Source organism: Pinus tabuliformis, chromosome 2_1, assembly GCF_031772625.1.
Source record: "Pinus tabuliformis cultivar Carrire ecotype Pingquan chromosome 2_1, CPIR1, whole genome shotgun sequence".
In the NCBI taxonomy this organism is placed as follows: domain Eukaryota; kingdom Viridiplantae; phylum Streptophyta; class Pinopsida; order Pinales; family Pinaceae; genus Pinus; species Pinus tabuliformis.
The window spans coordinates 439285204-439303943 of record NC_142299.1 but is presented as its reverse complement, the minus strand read 5'-3'; the positions used below and the strand labels follow the sequence as shown (position 1 = coordinate 439303943).

Below are 18740 nucleotides of genomic sequence, written 5' to 3'. Positions count from 1 at the left end.
TGCAATCATTGCAGTATTGATTTATGGGCACACTGAGAAATAATGCTGGAAATTACACCTGAAATTACATCCTACAATTTGGAAGAAAACATCTACAAGAATGTTGAGGGACAAAACTGGAATGCTTCCAGAAGAGAATATAGCTTATATGAGTGCAGAAACCACCAACTAAAGAGGACACATTATTTAATCCATTGTCACATATTTAAAGGCATATGTCACCTTTTGAGGTGTTTTGGGATAAGGACACAATGTTGAGGTCTTCTCTACAGATTTAGAGGCTAGCTCTTTCCTTATGGAGATGACAAGTGGCATTGTGGGCCTATTTTATTCACTCAAAGGGAAAAAAGGAGGATACTAGGGTCTTTTGTAACGAAATATTATTTTATTAATCAGGTTTTAATTTGAATGTTATAAATAGAAAAGAGGATTCACTTGCTAAAGTCACGGTTGGAGTTGTGGCAGTTCCTCTCCAAGCTTAGTTGAAAATCCTTTGGGAGAATGCAATTAAGGGACAAATTCAATGTGAGGTTTTCCCTCTATGTTTCTCTTTTATCGATGACTAGGTTTTTTGCAAGGATTGCCATTGTTTTTCCAACTGATATAAGCTTTGAAGAAGGGCAGTCTTGCTCCAATAAGAGGACGTTAGGGTTTAGGTTTTGCTAATGGAAAATATCTTAAATACTGGCAATAATTCTAGACCTTGCTTTAGCATATCACAGCACTTGCACTTGCAACGATTATATCAGATCCGGTTTAATATTGCTAAAAAAGGAATGGATGTTTTTACTTTGAGACGAATTACAAGGAGTGGGCCAAATGACTTCATTCAAAATTTTCAGTCGACAGTTTAATGGTTGGAATATTTTCTTAAGGCTATACTATTTAAGGGCAGATTCAGTTTAAGGCAGAATCAAGAGAGTAATACTTCACTTGGAATTATTTGTATAGCATTTTAGATTTTTTTGTTTTCATTCATTTGCAATCACTATTTCTTATGATAACACTGATATATGCCATACTTTGAAATATTATCTCATTGCTTATATTGTGATCATACACACGTACTAAGACAACGTTTCAAATTGATAACCACAACTGCTTACAACCTAACACTTTGATAAGCGCTATTTGAGCGTGTCAATACCCACTGGTTCTAGAGATATTGGATATGACTCAAATTCACTGCATTTTTGTGAATAAGATCACTCTCTTAAGGAGTAATACGTGAAGCAAAAATGATTTATCACAAAATCTGAATAACATTATGCTTATGGTCTTCAGTTGCAATTTTTGAATGGTATTTAAAATTGGACTCTATGGATTACTTGTTGCAATTTCCATACCTGAATGGTCTTTATCTAAACAGGGGTTTTAGATTCAGGGGTTTTAGAAACCAAATTAGCAACTCCTTGAGGAAATGCAACAGCTCCAGAAACGTGGCAGGATATGCAGCTGCAGGCTGGACAACAGAATGAACAGTTCCAACAACAGAGGCTGGAGAAACAGGTGCAACCAACTGAGCTGTTTGATAAGGCGTTGTACCATAGTGCATCTGAGGTGGACCACTGACAACCCCCATAACTGGCTACTGTTGGCCTGGGTCTTACTGCTCCATTTTCTCACGTGAGATCTCCACAAAGCCCTTGTTCACTACCTCTTTCTCCTCTCAATTCCGACTCGTGTTTCTTTTAAATCCAAACAAACCCCACAACCCACATTAACAATCGAGGAGAAACATGCATTACATGTACAACATAAACTGGTCCATTCTAAGACCCCTATATTTCATCATCGAGAGACCACATTATTGTAAATTGAAATTCCTAGACAAGGCAATGCCTACCACATGGAAAGGATTTCTTAAAACTTTTCATATTATAAACTGTCCCTTGCAAATTTTTCCATTCTGATCTCAAAATATTTGACTTACTGCAAATTCCTATGGCAGGCAATGTTGTGTACCTAAAAAAGACTTCAAATTGTAGGATCGACAGCCCTGAATTTCCTGTAAAATGCTTAACACTTCAACAGATCACTGAACTTCTTTAACCATTAAAGACAAGCACTTCAAATTTACTGAAAGGTTAATACATCTTTCTTAATTATTGAAAGACTAATGAAACATGGCATATCAACCGCTCATTTTTAACATTCACCTTACAATCCAACACTTACCTAATGGAGTCGGTAGAGGAATATCCCACAATAAACACACATAGAGTAGCAGCAGCTCCAACTGGTCTAGCTCCCACTTAAATCCACTTTTTTCTACAAAAATCCAAATCCAACGTTAAGAAATAAAAACACGAAAATCCATCAGGTGCCCAAGCAACCATATTCTTTCAATGCTACAAAACACAAAACCTTGACTCCTCTAATTCCTTCAAATATAGAAGAATGTGATAAATTGTGTTTCATAAATCACTCTTGGTTCAGTTTTCCTTAATCCAAGCATAAGAAAACAACAAATTTTGCATCAATTTCTAGCAGAAATCGTGAATTTAAAATGAAATACACTGTTACGGTTCTATCCTTAGAACACAATTTGCAAAATTCGATTTCCTGATGATTTACTAGCTGGGACCACGAACCCAGAATGTTTCAAATTCATATTTTAGCAATCTAAATACCTCCTCGATAGCTTATTACTATCCCATACCCATCTAAAATTTTTCCAACCATGGATTATTAAAACCCTCACATTATGTAGAATTAGTCTTACTAGCATAATAAAATCCTGTGCACAGAATTTTAGTGCAGTAGACTATCCATAACTTCGTATTAGTATTTCAGATATCTTCATTGTTTTCAAAAACCCCCTGGTAATTACTTCTTACTTTCGAATACCCACTTAATGCTACCAAACCGTTACCTCTAAAAACCCTCACATTTTACAGAACAAATCTAATTAATGCCATAAAACCTACAGTAGAATGTCCAGCCATCGCATCATATTTAAATTTCCAAAATTTTCATTACCTGCATATTCCTCCTAGTTACTCCTTACTGTCCAACCCTGACTTCTAAAAATCGTTGCAAGACTGACTTTGTTTAATTAACACCACAATACCTCCCATAAAGAAACTTAATTAAGTAAACTATCCAGAGCTTCATTCAATACAAATTCCCTGTTATCTTAAGAGAGGGGATCAGACAACGAACGTACCTTTAGAAGAAAACCCTGGTGCCTCGAATCCTACACTTTCCGCAAATGGGAAAAACTTTCTTTTCCACAAACCCTGTATCCAAATATTACCATTTTCTTTAATATCTGAGGCACCCAAAACCCAAAAGATTTTCCCTCAAAAGCAATAGGAACAAAAAATTAAAACCCCATCGAAATGACTCCACTTTCGCTCCAAAACTTAGTAAACTCTGAGCATTGTAGACAAACAGAACCAACATAATATTTGCCATGGATACAACAGATCAAAAAACCATTACTTCGGAAACTCAAAACCCCTTAGGGTTTCAAAATGCTGCAAAAAGATTGGAAAGAATATTACCTTACCACTATTCACAATTTTTAAATCTTCGGGATATATGAGATGGCTGAGAGCGTAGCCTTAATGTCCCTTTTTCCCGTGAAGCTGTTGAAACAGACGAAACTCCCCCAGCTTCTGTCGCACAGAAAGCAAAGAACGAAGAAGAAATAGAATTGCTACCCTTGTCAACGAATGATATGATAAATCCCAAGCACAAATGAAAATAGGGTCTTGCTTCGCCCTCACAATATTGACTAGTCTCCCAGGTAGTTGTGTGTCTATCAAAAATACCGTTGCACAGCTCACAGAGTATGGAACACGTGTCCACAGAAGAATGGCTGAAATTGGGGCGCGAAAATATGCCCGCCTATCTATAGATCACTTTCTAACAAAGGGAAATTGACTTGGGCTTTAAAGCACTAGTTGATGCTAACCCTACATAGACCTTTATGGTATATAATTAAATTCATAAAAATAGAATAAATTTCTCTTATACTTAAAAAAAAATTGTAAAATTAAATTTATGTTAATTTATTTATTTCAAATTTTTTTGTTTTCTAAATTATGAATTTGTTTTCCTTTACAATTTTTTATACCAATCACCTCAACATTTTTAACACAATTATAGATCTTTCAAAGTGAATCATTTATTAGCCGCCCTAAGTGAAAAAGGAGGTTGGTAAAGCTCTATAACCTATCAAATTTGTCCATAATCCTATCAAATTTGTCCATAATCCTATCATATTTGTTCATAATCATAAAGTTAGAATAATTTCTTGGGCATACATCAAGGCCACTAATCCCAACAAACATGACACAAACCACATGGCACATAATCATAGAAGCCATAATGATTTGACATTAATCCACACAAAGCAAAAACAATGGATAACAATGATTATAAATTCAATCATTGCTTGGATAAGGCTATCATTCAACAAGGGTTCGTCATGGGATGGTCCCAAACCATCATTAGTAAGTTTAGGATCAAATATTGCAAGTTGCAACTATAATTAACTTGTTAAGCTTGATTTTTTTGGTTTTATATTAAAATAATAGTTAGGTTTAGTGTTAAGAATTTGTCATTTTAGAGTTTTAATGGATTTTTAAGTTAATTTTTTCAATGTTTTTATGTTTTTTTAAGGTTTATTTTCTAATTTTATTATTTTATGTTAGGTTATTAATTTAATTGTTAAGTGATTGATTCAGATGATTAATTTTTATAAGTATTAATTTACTTGTGAAGTGATTGATTCATATGATTAATTTTTATAAGTATAAGTGTGATCATTTTTTTTATTTTTTTAAAGAAACTTTTTCTAGACATGCACTTCATCGAGCCTAAATCATCTTAACTTATATCTACTTTTGAAGTAATATAAATCATCCTATGGTTATCCTCAAAAGAATTATCACCCATAGCCTTAGTGATGGTGTAAGGCTTGTGTCAAAGTGGTATGTGCTTCTTATGGGAGTTTTTCAATTGCCCTTTATGCAAGTCCAACCATAACTCGTCAACAACCTGAAACTTATATGGAACCTAATGGATTGTGTATCTACTTGTACTTGGAGTTGGCAACTTCCTACAAAATATCACGAACTCATTGTTGAATTTGTTGGATACATTCCTCAAAATTGGTTGTTTTACTTATCTCGTTCCAAGTATAGGAGGTATCTTTATGTGTTATACCATGAATATAGCTACATCAATTTGTTCCAATTGTTGGGACCCCAAGCACACCTGAAAAGACCTGTGGCCAATAGAAATATGAAGAGCTATGTCGAATTTATGTTAACAATATGGAGGTTTTCAACACGTGTATATGGATGCTCGCAATTGTATACTCTAAAGACATCTATAATAATCCTATTGACTACTAATTTTTATTTATAAATCTAGGGATGGAAGGTAATGGATTTGGTCAAGCTTGATGTCCATCATGGACCAAATGTTAAACCAAAAAATACTAAGGAGCCTATTATCCCTATCAAGAAATATGGTCTTTGGAAACCCAAAGTGAACCAAAATATGCTCGAAGAAGAACTTATGAGTGGATTTTGTTGCGACAATCTTCTTACAAGGTGCCAAAATTCCCATCCTAAGGAAGCAATCAACAACAACAAAAACACATCCGTTAACATGCTTGGTTGAGGGAAAACATGACATAAAATCCAGGTGCACTAACTCCCAAGAATTATATAGAGCAGGAAAAGGCCTACAATTGGTGTGGATGGCCATTTCCTTTGGTATAATATATTTCTTCGACTAATTACAGGCTTCGACAATAGAATGTAGCTCGTTTTCATAGGTTGGGTATCTTTCAAACCCATCATAGAGTGTTTGTCTATGATAGACCATAAAATATTTGTGTCATGTGGGCACTACATCGACAACATGAACGATTGGCTCATAGGATCCTTGTTGTGTAGCCATTCATCGAATAATGGCATTGGAGATAACATTGTTTCCATAAAGGAGAGAACGAGAAATAGGCTCATGAAGACCATCAATATCTACTGGAGGTGTTGCAATTAAAGCAATAATGAATACAAAATTTGTGGTCAATAGGATAGGGATCATCAAGATGTTGAACCATTCAATGTAAAGATGGTTTTTAGTGTTAGTGATCTAGTCACATAAAAGACCCCATAAATTTGTGCTTTGGGATAACCCCAAGATTCAATAAGTAATCCAAAGTGAGAGGATTCGTTGATAAGGTGACAATGCCAACAACCCTGAGTTGACCCAAAGTGACAACTCGTGAGTCTTGCACAACTAGGGTGACAATTTGGGCATCAAAAGGAGGCATAATTGCACAAGTGGCAACATCTCACATTTAGGGCACTTGGCTACAAATCTTTATGTGTTTTTCCATTGAGGGTACCTTAAACATTTCCCAAGGCACAAATCACATATTTGGAGGAATTTTGGATAACTTGTCACATTCCACTAACTTCATGCATGAAGAGGTCCTCCCATCCTTTAAGAATATTTTGGAGGATTTCATGGCATAGTCAAGGGTCACATGTATAAAAGAAGAACACCATAATTAAGAATATGAAAATTGCCATTTGTATCATGTGGAATAAAGGAGAAGGACATAGGTGAAGAGTACTCCATTTAGAAACATCTAAAAGCTTGTTTATGTCCTCTTTCCAAACAAGAGAAGGTACCTTGTGACAAAAGGCCCAAATTGCCAACGGAGGGAGACTAGGGTAAGGGTTACTTTTTCTTTCACATGTTGAGAGACATTCATGTATTTTAAGACGTGTTTTGTTCTTGAGTTCACATAATTGGAAGAATAATTGCACAAGTGGAAACATCTCACATTTGGGGTACTTGGCTACAAATTTTTATGCATGTTTTCTATTAAGGGCATCTTTCACATTCCCTAAGGCACAAATCAAATATTTGGAGGTATCTTGGATGAATTGTGACGTTTCATTAGCTTCACACATGAAGAGGAGTTCCCATAATTTAAGAATGTTTTGGAGGGTTTTCATCGCATAGTCAAGGGTCACATTTACAAAAGAAGAATGCCCAAGTAAAGAGGATGTAAACTATGTTGCAAAGGGATTGTTAGATGTGCCAGGTGCTATGGCCTGTCAAGATGTAAAATATGTTACTTAGTTGTTTTATGGCCACGGTTGGATGTGAGCCTTGACTTGGTAACTTGTAACATGTTAAGTGGGATAAGTTGAAATTGGACATGAGTAGCCTGAGATGAGTTATATTTAGTTCTTAGGTGAACAAGGCACAAACTAGTTGTAGTAACTGTAGCTTGGTCAGGTTGTTGTTGTCGAGGCAAGACTTGGCTGGGTTAACCGTAGCTTGGTCAGGTTGCTCTCTCGAAGTTAATTCACACAAGTTAACATCATCCAAGTTGTCTGTTGATGTGGAAATTTGAATTTTTTCAATTTAATCAAGGAAAAATCAAATTGAGAATTTCTTGCTGCATTTTTCAACACATAGTTCATTGGAATGTATTACTTTCACTATGAACTTGGCATAGTTCACATGTTAAGTTCATAAGGTTTTGGGCTGATGTGGTTCTATGTGTTGTGTATATAAATAATAGGTGTCCAACTCTTGCTATTAGAAACAAGACTCCCTATGAAATGTGGTATGGCCACATTCCTTCAGTGAGGCATCTCAGGGTTTTTGGTTCCTCATATTATGCCTTCATACCTAAGGAACAGATAAAAAAACTCAGTGCAAGGAATCACAAATGTATCTTCTTTGGGTACTCATACCTCCAAAGCATACCATCTCTATGATGAAGTGAATAAGAAGTTTATAATATCTAGAGATGTGATCTTTCTTGAGTCTTCCAAGATTGACAATGTTGTTGAGTGGTAGCTTAATTGTTTGGATATATTCGAACATGCAAAGTATTTTCAAGAGTTTGATAGTGAGATTCCACATCTCCTTCTCTTAGCTCTATAATTTCTATGAAGAGCCTTGAAGAAATCAGGTTGAAGGAAATTCCTTCACCTACTTTGTCAGGAAAGAGCTAAGAGACTATTGGCAGTAGGTAGCCAAATTTGACAAGCGGTGAGGGTACATGCAAGATACAAAGCAAGGATTAATGCAAAGGAGTAATGTAGAGGAGTGTACTGACTACATACATATCATCAAACATATTTCATCCCACTTAAGATGCCTTGCATCGTGCCTGGTTAGTCATAAGATCATGTTGGTCACAACCTCAGTAGCTTAAATAAACAAGTGGTAATACTCTTCATCTTCTAAGCTATGTAATAAACAAGTGAAAGGGAGCAAGACACGTAGATCAAACACATGGAATGACTTTCAGTTCTTGCAACCATGAATGTCATTGAAGACGGAATGATACGACAATGATAAGCAAACTTTTAAGCTACATTAAGAGGTGTATTTCAAAAGATGTGCTTTGTTTTCCATACCAAGCCTCCAAAGGGTTATGCATCAAATGGACTCTTCATGCAGTCCTAATATTCTATCATACCTTGGGTTTCTTGGTCTGCTTATTTTTCTCCTCAGCTCCTTGAGAGTCATCTATCATGTCATCTTTCTTCGTGGCCCGTGAGAGACATAATTGTGTACTTTCAACGAGAAGTGACTGTTGCGGGATGAGCCCTTGGGAGGACACATTTACACAGTTTTAGGATGTAAGGCACTACTTGGGACGAGGCCCTAGGAGGACACATCTATGAAATTTCAGGATGCAAGGCACATTGGGTAGTCAAGGGACAAAACTGCACAGTTTTTGGAGACAATGGGTTCCGGCTGAGGGAAGGACACTGGAGGAAACCACTGCACATTTTTTAATGGTAAGGGAGGTTGGGATTTCTGCACATTGCACGGTTCGAACAAGCAACGGAAAAGCTTGAGGGCTACATATGTGAAGTGTGTAGTGGTGGGCTCCAGTATTGTAGAAATAATGATACAACTCCTGGAGCTTCCTATCTCTAATTTTATCAACCCGGTAGTTCGTACAAACTTGGAAGCGACGGTGCTGTATGCACAAGTACTAGCTCTTGTCGTAGCTGTCACTTGGTCAGCTGGCACAAGTCCGCTAGGGCTCAAGCCAACTTCTATAGGCTCACAGAAGAAGCTTTATGAATGATGGATGAAAGCTAACTCAAAGGAGACTAGTCTATTTGCAGAAAGAAACTGAAAGCCAACAAAGCATGAAAACCCTAGTAAACCCTAATTTGACTAGCTAGGCCCTTACAATGCAAAATTGTGAATGAAACTACTACCAATAATGCCATTACTTGTAGTGAGCTGAAATACATGCATCTAAGCTACTTGCATCTGAAAAGACATGTTTTTGTATTTTTTCATTAAGTGGTTGGACTTATTGTGATGATGCTTTTGATTAGGGTTTGGTTGTACAGGAGCGGTTTGAATGGAAGGAAATCATGGGCAAGGTCAGGATGGCTAGGGGAGGTCCCAGAGGGTCTCTAGCATCAGTCCACAGAAGTCTACCACGTTCGGATGCTCAGCAGCTGAGTTTGCAGGTTTCTACAGGAAGTCTGCAGGGGATCCTACAGGAAACTCAGGGATTCTACAGGAAGTCTGTGCAATTCTACAGGATGTTTGACCGTGGAAGTCTTGGGAGATGGTGAAGTGTTGGAGTGGTGTGGGAGGATAGGTGAGATGGAGATGGAACTGGTGATGGCTGAGGAGCAGAGAAGTCAGATGGAGGAAGAGTGCATGCAGTGGGTTGATGGCGGGAAGGATGGGATCACGAAAGGTTAAGTAAATGGAGCCATGTGAGTAATGGGAGAGCTGGAAGGTAAACGAGCTGAGCAGAGGTCGGTTGAGTGGCTTCAGGTGTGGTTGAAAAGACAAGGGAGGTAATGGAATGGTGTGGAGCAGTGTAGATGAAACAAATTGTCTATGAATGTCACCAAAACGAGAACTCTTTAACCTATGTTAACTGTGCTATTTTGAACCAATGAACAGCAGTGCAATTTGTGAAAGAAAATCGTGCATGGAAGTGGAATGGAGAAGTAATGATCAAGACCAAAGTGCATGGATGGATCTACGACTAAAGTAATTGTTGCAGCTTGTATGAACGTGAGAAGAACTGCGTTTCTTTTTGGTGGTTGATATGGACTGCACCCCAATCCCTAAGCAGAGATGGCAGTGAGCTCTAACAACCTTTTTCTGGAGCTCCTGTGTATTACAAACCTCCTATCGAATCTAAGCAACTGAAAGCAAAGTAACCATAAGCTAATCCTACTCAATCACACAAAAACTAAATCAGCAGACTGTAAATTCGAATTGCATGTCAAAGTAAAGAAACAAAGTGCTGGAACGAAAGGCAAATAACATTACAACACCGAGGAGATCTATTGCTCTCAGGTTGGGCCCTAACCTGAGAGCTATAGCTCCCTTAGAAACTCAGAATGAGATCAAAATCTGCCTGCCTTTATTCATAACCAAAAATCTGATGTCATGCCAAAACTGGCTTACAAAAAGAACCAACACCGAGCTGTAGCTCGTACTTCCAAATTACAAGAGTAATGAAAAAGTTCAAAAAGCTCCCATCAAAGGCTACAGCCTCAGTATTTATGCAAAATGATAGTCCAACAGGTTTCCTTGATTTGTGGAGCTCGGCTGTCCAACTGAAGGTTAAACTGCTGATCCTGTAGAACAGTTGTAACTGTTGTTCTTGTAGAACAGTTGGCTGCCTCTAAGCTCGGTGGGGAGATTGGTTGGAGCTCGGAGCTATGGTGGGAATCACGAGGAAGGTCCCCAAGACCGTGGACATCCTCTCCTAAAAACCAGCAGTGCCACCTTAATGTCTCCTTTCTCGTGGTCTTTGCTCCCTTTTAATGCCAAAAACCTGAAATCATCATGTATTAGTCACGTAGATAGAATGCCTACCCTTCTTCCTACAAACAACACGAATAAACCAAGAAATGAATGCATAAGCAATAAAAAATGAATGGTTTGAGCAGAGCAAGTAGGCCAAATGAGCCCAAATTGTACCAAAAATTGGGGCTCATCATCACCCCCCAGCTAAACTATTTGCTCATCCTTGAGCAACTTAGTCCAAATCTTCATCCTTCATTGCTTTCACTGCTTCCCTTGCATCCCAAGGCTCTGTGGTAGTGTCTTCTCTGTGGATATGAAACCCTGCTTTCCTGTTCACCTCTTCCCATTGTTGACTGTCATCCTCCTCGGTATTGCCTTCAGTCAATCCTAGCAGTAGTGGTGGGCTGAGTTTAAGGCCAATCCAGCTGGCCTGGAGGCTTTGCATGGACTTCTTGTAAAGTTCAACCCTTGCCAAAGCTTCCCTCATCCGAATGGGGGTATGGTACTCTCTAATTTTCAAGCTGTGTGCTAGGGTATTCCATCTGCGTGCACATGCTTGGGCAGCATTTTCTCCCAACAACCTTTCCATTTCTTCAAAGTGAGCTATGGCTTGGGCCTGTTGGTCCATAAATCTCAAGGAAGCTGTGGGATCTGTAGCCAACTGTTGGTGGGCTGAGATGAGTGCCACCGGATCCTCTAGTTCTGGGCGAATGAACAGTGGCTCGCTCACTTCTCGGTTCATGACCGATTTTGCTTCAGCTGCTCTTTGATCCTCATGGTTTAACCATGAGGCGAACGCCATCAATTGCATATCACCCAAGGCAATATTGGGATCCCAGGAGACTTCATTAGGCAAAGCCAAATTGTGGAGGTAAAACTCTGCTAATTTGGCTTTGTCCTCTGACGAACTAGTACTACACAATTCAGAAAATTGTTGTGGGTTTTGGATATGTGAAATACCTCTTTGTGCCAAGGTGTTTATTTGGAACTGCAGCCATTGATCTTTTAAGAACAATCCATAGGATTTTGCAGGTGGTCTGCACTGAATTGCCTCCATGGCCCAACTGGCCATGCAGGCCAATTGTGCTTCCTTTTGTTGCAGTTGTTCTCTTAGGGCTTGCACTTCAATTTTTGTTTGCTGTTCTGCTTCCTGTAGAAGTGTCATTGGCTCTTCAAGGCTGGTGGTCAGCTCCTTTTTGCTTTTTTGTTCATTTGTGATGTCCTTGGAGGATGTTCCTGCCCCTGCCCTTAGTTCTTGTAGCTGCAACCTCAGCTTCTGATTTTCTTCCTGTAGAAGCACACGTTGGCAATTAGCCACATGTTTAGCCATGGTGAATTCACTCCTGACCTCCTTGAGTTGCTCTTGTAAAGGGCCTATGTCCGCCACACCCTTTGATTTGGCGATCTGCATCCAGGTGTGGGAACAGACTCTTTCTTCCTCTAGTGCAAAAAATTGAGGCACAGTAAATTTCTGCGGTATGATTTTGCCCGCCTCTAAAAAGGTATAGTATGAATTCAGATTAGGCAAAGGGCTAGGTTCTGGTATATGTTCCCTTTCTATCTCTTCAGGTGGTTCTACCTCACCCTCCCTTGGTGGTGATGAGAGTCCTTCTCCTTCCCTCTTTTCCGTTTCCTGTAGCCGGGCCAGAGTATCCTGTAGAACATTTTCAGCTTCCTGTAGCCGAGTTTTTTCGGTCAACAGGTCTAACCTTTCTTGCCACGTATTTTTCTTTGGACTCCCCTTCTCGTAGGTAACTGTGATCCTGAAGGGTGACTTTTCCTTGGGAGAAGCAGGTGTATCTTCGATGACGATCGGGCTACTGGATTGAGGCAGTGGCTTGCCCGTCTTTATCCTAAAACTTCTTCGAGCTTTAAAGTATAGAGGGGTCTCCCTCTTCCTCTTTTCTTTTGGCTTAGGTGGCGTGCTGAGGCCAGCTAATACAGCTGCTGCCTCCCATGCCAGAATGTCCACCTTCTTCTCTTTGGGTTTTGCCTTTTCGGGGCTTCCTGTAGAAGCCTGTTTCTGCAATTTTGGGCTTCCTGTAGAAGCCTTTGTCTCTGTTTTCGGGCTTCCTGTAGAAGCCTGTTTCTCAATTATTTTCGGGCTTCCTGTAGAAGCCTTTGTCTTTGTTTTTGGGCTTCTTGTAGAAGCCTATTTCTCAATGATTTTCGGGCTTCCTGTAGAAGCCTTTGTTTTTGTTTTCGGGCTTCCTGTAGAAGCCTGTTTCTGCTTTCCTGTAGACACAGGTGTCTCCACCTCTGCTTGCTTGCCTGCCTGAGTTTTGCTTTTTGCTTTGGGTGCAGGTGCTGTTGAGGTACTTGGGCTGACGTGGACCACCTCAGCTTTGTCCATTCTGCTCTTCATCCTCTTTTCTCTTGCTGACAAGATAGGTGTGCCACCTTTTTCTTTGTCCTCCTTTTCCTCATGCTTCTTCCTTTGTTCTTTCTTCTGTACTGTGGTCGGGGTCTTCTGGCTTTCTTCTCTCTGTCCCTCGGCCACTGCTTCTTGTTCCTCACCGCTGGAGGAACCTGTTTCTTCGATCAACATTTTAATGTCCCCATCTTTTGTCAAATTTCGGAAGGATTCCCATGAGAGGGGAACCTTATATGAATGCAGCGCATCCTCCACAAGAAGCTTGATCAACCCATGGTGGGCTATCTGATCTGGTATGCCCTCTTTTAGCTTTGTGGCACACTCCATTAGAGACTGCAATAGAAAATAGGGGATGCTCAGTTTTTGTTCTACAGGAAGATCAATCCGGTGCCTCAATTCAGTGAGCAGCCGAAAGTGATATGCATACACGATGCTAAAACGGCCTTCACAAGTGATATATTTCATGATTTGCAAACTGACTTCATTCCATGGTGGCAACAGGCTCGTTCTTCGCACCCCATTTTTGTCCTCCGAGAATTCTTCCTCAGGTGGGAAGAATTCTTTCTTTGCTTGCTGGCTCAGCTTTCTTTCTTCCTTATCCCACGGCAAACCCATAGGAAGTTCTGTGATCCGACTGATATGTTGCGGGGTGAGCTTGAGGCTTAGGCCTCTGAAGTTCACTGTGGCCAGTGTCTGGGATTTCGGCTTCAGAGCCTGCAAGAATTCTTCGGCCACTTCATCATCGTAACCCTGCAGCTTATCACAAAAAGACATCCATTGTGCTCGTGTGAAGAGCTCTACCACTGCCTGGTTTTCCCTTAATTTGGTTGAATCAGTGGGTTCCCGTCTTATAAACCCACCCGGCATGATGAACACGGTTGTTTTAACTAAAGGTGGAAAATGCGAAAGAGATTTGGTCTATTGAGACAGAGCATGCACATAATCCACAAAATTCAACACAGTCTACTTATACTGACATCCTGTAGAACGACAGTATAGGCACAGCAAACAACAATTTCACCGATATCTTTATGACAAGACTGTGGACGAGGATCTTGCCCCTCTTACTAACCAGTTGCATGAAGAGTTCAGGGTTACCTCTTTAATTGGCCACCTTTTTTCGTGAGGCACCCGCTTCCCTGTAGAAGACTGCGTTCCTGTAGAGACTGCGTTCCTGTAGAGACTGCGTTCCTGTAGAAACTGTGTTCCTGTAGGAGCAGTGCGCAATTTTCAGGGAGGACTGTAGTTGGCTTGCGCTTGAGGTGTGCTTCACTGGCGTTCTGGTAGCCAAAAGCTCGGTGTATCAAAGTGAAGAGGAGATCAGAATAGCCACCCGAGTTTGAAGTGGTGGTTGATAAATGCATGCGCATGATCTAGCCGATTAGATTTTGAATCGGCGCAATCCGTGGCGTGGGGGGTGAGCTGTCCCCGCCGGACCGTTGGGCGACGTCATCCATCATTCGCCTGCGTATTCACTTGCTGCCGCATCCATTCCCACAGATCTTCCGCCGCCTTTTTCTGTTAAACTCATTGCTTCCGACGGGAGTGTTCTCACGTGCGTGCCGCTCATTCTCTTTGTCGTGGCCGCCACCCAAACATCCAATTACACCATAACTAGCCGACGTGGCCAATCGACTGGCCATACGGCCGCTCAACCATTCACTTTTATGCTATGCAAACAATTCAAAGTAAAATTCATGCGATTTGATGGAAGGAAGGGTCGAGACACTTACCTGCGTGGCTGCACACGATTTTTCCAGTTATTGGACGATGGTGAGTGGATCTACCTGCTGCATGCGAACTTACACAGACCCGGAGGCTCGTGGTTACAGGCTGCCGACGATGGAGTGGATGCTTTGGTTGCATGCGCCCGCGTTTCATTGCAGATGGCGGTGCTGTGAATGGTATCCACTCTAGCAGGTTTAACTGTTACAGGATCCCCGCGGGGTGTCTCGTAACAGTTCTTCCTCCTTGGGTGCATGCTGCACGACGGAGGATCTGGCCTTTCGATCACGTTCCCGGAGCTTCTGATGCCTGTGGTATGAGATCTCAGCACTTGTTTATCTTTGAAAATGGCTTTTCCCACGAGAACTCATCGATCTGCTTTGTTGGTGCAAGGAACTCGGTTGCATGTCGACAAGGATGGTGGAGCAAGGTGACAGCAATGTGCAAGGGTGCCAACAGAGGCTTGCATGCATCCAAACCAATCCGTAGTCGCTAAATCTCCTTTTAAGATGAATTCTGGGCCGTCCCAAACTTCTACAGGAAGTTTCCTGTAGAACACAGAGCTTCCTGTAGAAAGTTCGGGCTTCCTGTAGAAAGTCTGCACTTTCCTGTAGAAAATCCGCGTCTTCCTGTAGAAAGACTGCATCTTCCTGTAGAAAGACTGCATCTTCCTGTAGAAAGACTGCATCTTCCTGTAGAGGACTCAAACCATGATAAAATTGCACATACCTTGAAAAAACATGGGTACCCTTGGAGGAGGTGCTGGTGAGGTCTCTTGACAGCATGATAAGGACCCTTGGCTTTGAGTTGAAGGGCTTCCTCTCCTCCATAGAACATCTGCAACCTGCATGCAATTTTACCATATTTTGCTTATTGTTTTTTTTTTCTTTTTTTTTTTTTGAAAGATAACAGGGGCGCCTCAAAGAGGTTTTCACCCGTGCCATCTGCCCTGAGCGCCTCAGAGAGGTTTTCACTCAAGGATCTTTTTCAAACTTTTCTCTTTTTTTTTTTTTTTTTGAAAGACAATAGGGGCGCCTCAATGAGGTTTTCACCCCTACCACCTGCCTTGGGCGCCTCAGAGAGGTTTTCACCCAAGGATCTTTATTATTTTTCTCTTTTTTTTTTTTTTTTTTTTTTTTTTTTTATATATACCTCAGGGTATGCCAGAAGCAGAGGCAGAACCCTCTCTATGACCAATACAGATTTCTCCATAGTTTTGATGAACTCTTGTCTTGAGAGAGGTCTCCTGTAGATCTTCAATCGATGCCCATTGACAAGCATGGGAATGGCTTCCTCATCAATGGTTCGAATGAGGACAGATCCATTGTCATGGCATTTTTCCACTGCATATGGTCCTAGCCATCTGGTTCTCAGCTTCCCCTTGAAATCTTTGTATCTGGAGTCATACAACAAAGCCCAATCTCCTGGCTGAAATTGCTTGTCATGGAGATGTTGGTCATGCCACACCTTTCTCTGAAGTTGAACCACTTCTGAGTGAAGGAGGGCCTGCATTCGGTGCTCATCCAGGCCATTCAGCTGCAGTAGCCTTTCTTGTTGTGCATGGCTGAGATCTAGGTCCAGCTGAGCTGCCATCCTCAAAGTGTTGTATTCAAACTCAATGGACAGCAAAGCTTTCTTCCCATAGACCAGCTCATACGGTGTGAAGCCGGTGGTGGTCTTCCAAGTGGTGTTGTAAGCCCATGTGGCTTCAACCAGGCGATCTGCCCAGTCCTTTCTGCTGCTGCTCACCACCTTAGTCAAGATCCCTTCTAATGCTCTATTGGTGACTTCCACCTGCCCATTTGCTTGAGGGTGATAAGGGGTGGAAGTCCTATGCTTGATCTTGTGATGAGCTAGTAGATCTTCAACCAGGTTGGAGGTGAACTGGCTCCCTTGATCGGTGACCAGCTCTCTTGGATAGCCAAACTTATAGAAGATGTTTTCTCTTAGGAACTCGGCCACCTTTTCTTCTGTTGCTGCTTTGATTGCTTTGGTCTCTGCCCACTTTGTCAAATAGTCAGTACACACAATGATGTAAGTCCTTTGCCTCGAAGAGGGGTTGATTGGGCCCACAAAGTCCATGCCCCACTTCTCAAATGGCTCAAGAGTCACTTGAGGTTGGAGAGGCATCTCATCCCTTTGGGTCGGTTTCCCCATTCTTTGGCATTGGTCACACTGACTGACATATCTTCTGACATCTTGATGAAGTGTGGGCCAATAGTAGCCTGCCTGCAGGATTTTGAAGGCAGTTCTCTTTGCTGCAAAATGTCCTCCACAAGGCCCATCATGACAAGTGAGGAGGATATCAAAGACTTCCTCCTCCCTTACACAACGCCTTAAGATCTGATCGGGGCCAAGCTTGAACAGATTGCCCCCGATCCAAGTAAATGAGGCACTTTTTCTGATGATTCTGCTCTTCTCTCTGGAAGATAGGTGCGGAGGGAACTGTGCTGAAACAAGATAGTTTGCTATATCAGCAAACCATGGAGAGAGTACTGAAATAGCAAACAGATGTTCATCGGGCATCTGGTCATCCACTGTTCCATCCTCATCTGCAGACAAATCCAATCTAGATAAAAAGTCAGCAACAACATTTTCTCTACCTGGTTTGTCAACAATGGTCAAATCAAACTGCTGCAATAAAAGTAACCATCTAATAATACGAGCATTCACATCTGGTTTATTCATTAAATATCTAATTGCAGCATGGTCAGTATGTACAAAGGTCTGGTAACCAGTAATATAATGTCGGAACTTGTTCAGTGCATGGACCACAGCCAAGAATTCTTTCTCGGTTACAGTGTAATTCAGCTCAGCTTTGGACAAGTTTTTGCTAACAAAGTAAATGGCATATGGAAGTTTTTGCTCAACTTGTCCTAAAGCTGCACCTATGGCTTTGTTCGAGGCATCAGTGTGGATGTGGAAAGGTAGGGCCCAGTTTGGACCTCTCAGGATTGGGGCTGACACCAACTTGTCCTTCAATTCATTTAAAGCCCTCTGACAATCGTCAGTCCAATTAAACTCCACATCTTTTGCCAACAGGCCAAACAATGGCGAGGCTAGCTTGCTGAAATCTTTAATGAATCTCCGGTAGTATCCTGCTAATCCCAAGAAACTCCGGACATCCCTTACCTTTTGAGGAGGTGGAACCCTCTTGATGAGAGCAATTTTGTTAGGATCCACCTGCAACCCTTGGCAAGAAATGGTATGGCCTAGCACGGTCCCTTCAGTCATTAGGAATTCACATTTTTCAGGACTAAGGGACAAGTTCATCTCGGTGCATTTGGTTAGGACTTTTCCCAGGTTGGACAATGCTTCCTGGAAGTTGGCCCCATAAGGAGTAAAGTCATCCATATAGATTTCTACTGCATCATGGACCAGCTCCGAGAAGATGCTCAAGACAGCTCTCTGGAAGGTAGCAGGAGCATTGCATAGCCCAAAGGGAAGGACTCGGTAGGAAAAGGTACCCCAAGGACAAGTGAAGGTGGTCTTATCTTGGTCTTCCGGGCTGATTTGGATTTGGTTGTACCTACTAAACCCATCCAGGAAAGAGAAGAACTTCTTTCCTGCCAGTCCATCCAACACTTGATCTATGAAAGGTAGAGGGAAATGGTCCTTCTTGGTAGCTTTTTTCAGTTCTCGGTAGTCCACACAGATTCTCCATTTCCCATTTTTCTTGGGAACCAACACTAGAGGGGACACCCATTCACTATCTGAGATGGGGTAGATGAACCCGGCATCCAACAGTTTTTGCAATTCTTCCTTGACAATGTCCTTAAGGGCTGGATTCATTCTCCTCTGAGGTTGCCTAACCGGTTTACAATCCTCTTTGATGTATATA

General features: G+C 41.2%; 1 long non-coding RNA gene across 1 annotated transcript; it reads right to left on the bottom strand.

Annotated features, from left to right (window-relative positions):
* Window positions 1-1445: 1445 nt before the first annotated feature.
* Window positions 1446-3301, bottom strand: LOC149200806 (uncharacterized). The gene is made up of 3 exons (XR_016253383.1): window positions 3170-3301; window positions 2179-2271; window positions 1446-1688 (listed from the first exon to the last, which is right to left on the bottom strand). It is a non-coding gene; the product is annotated as an uncharacterized LOC149200806 (long non-coding RNA).
* Window positions 3302-18740: the final 15439 nt, after the last annotated feature.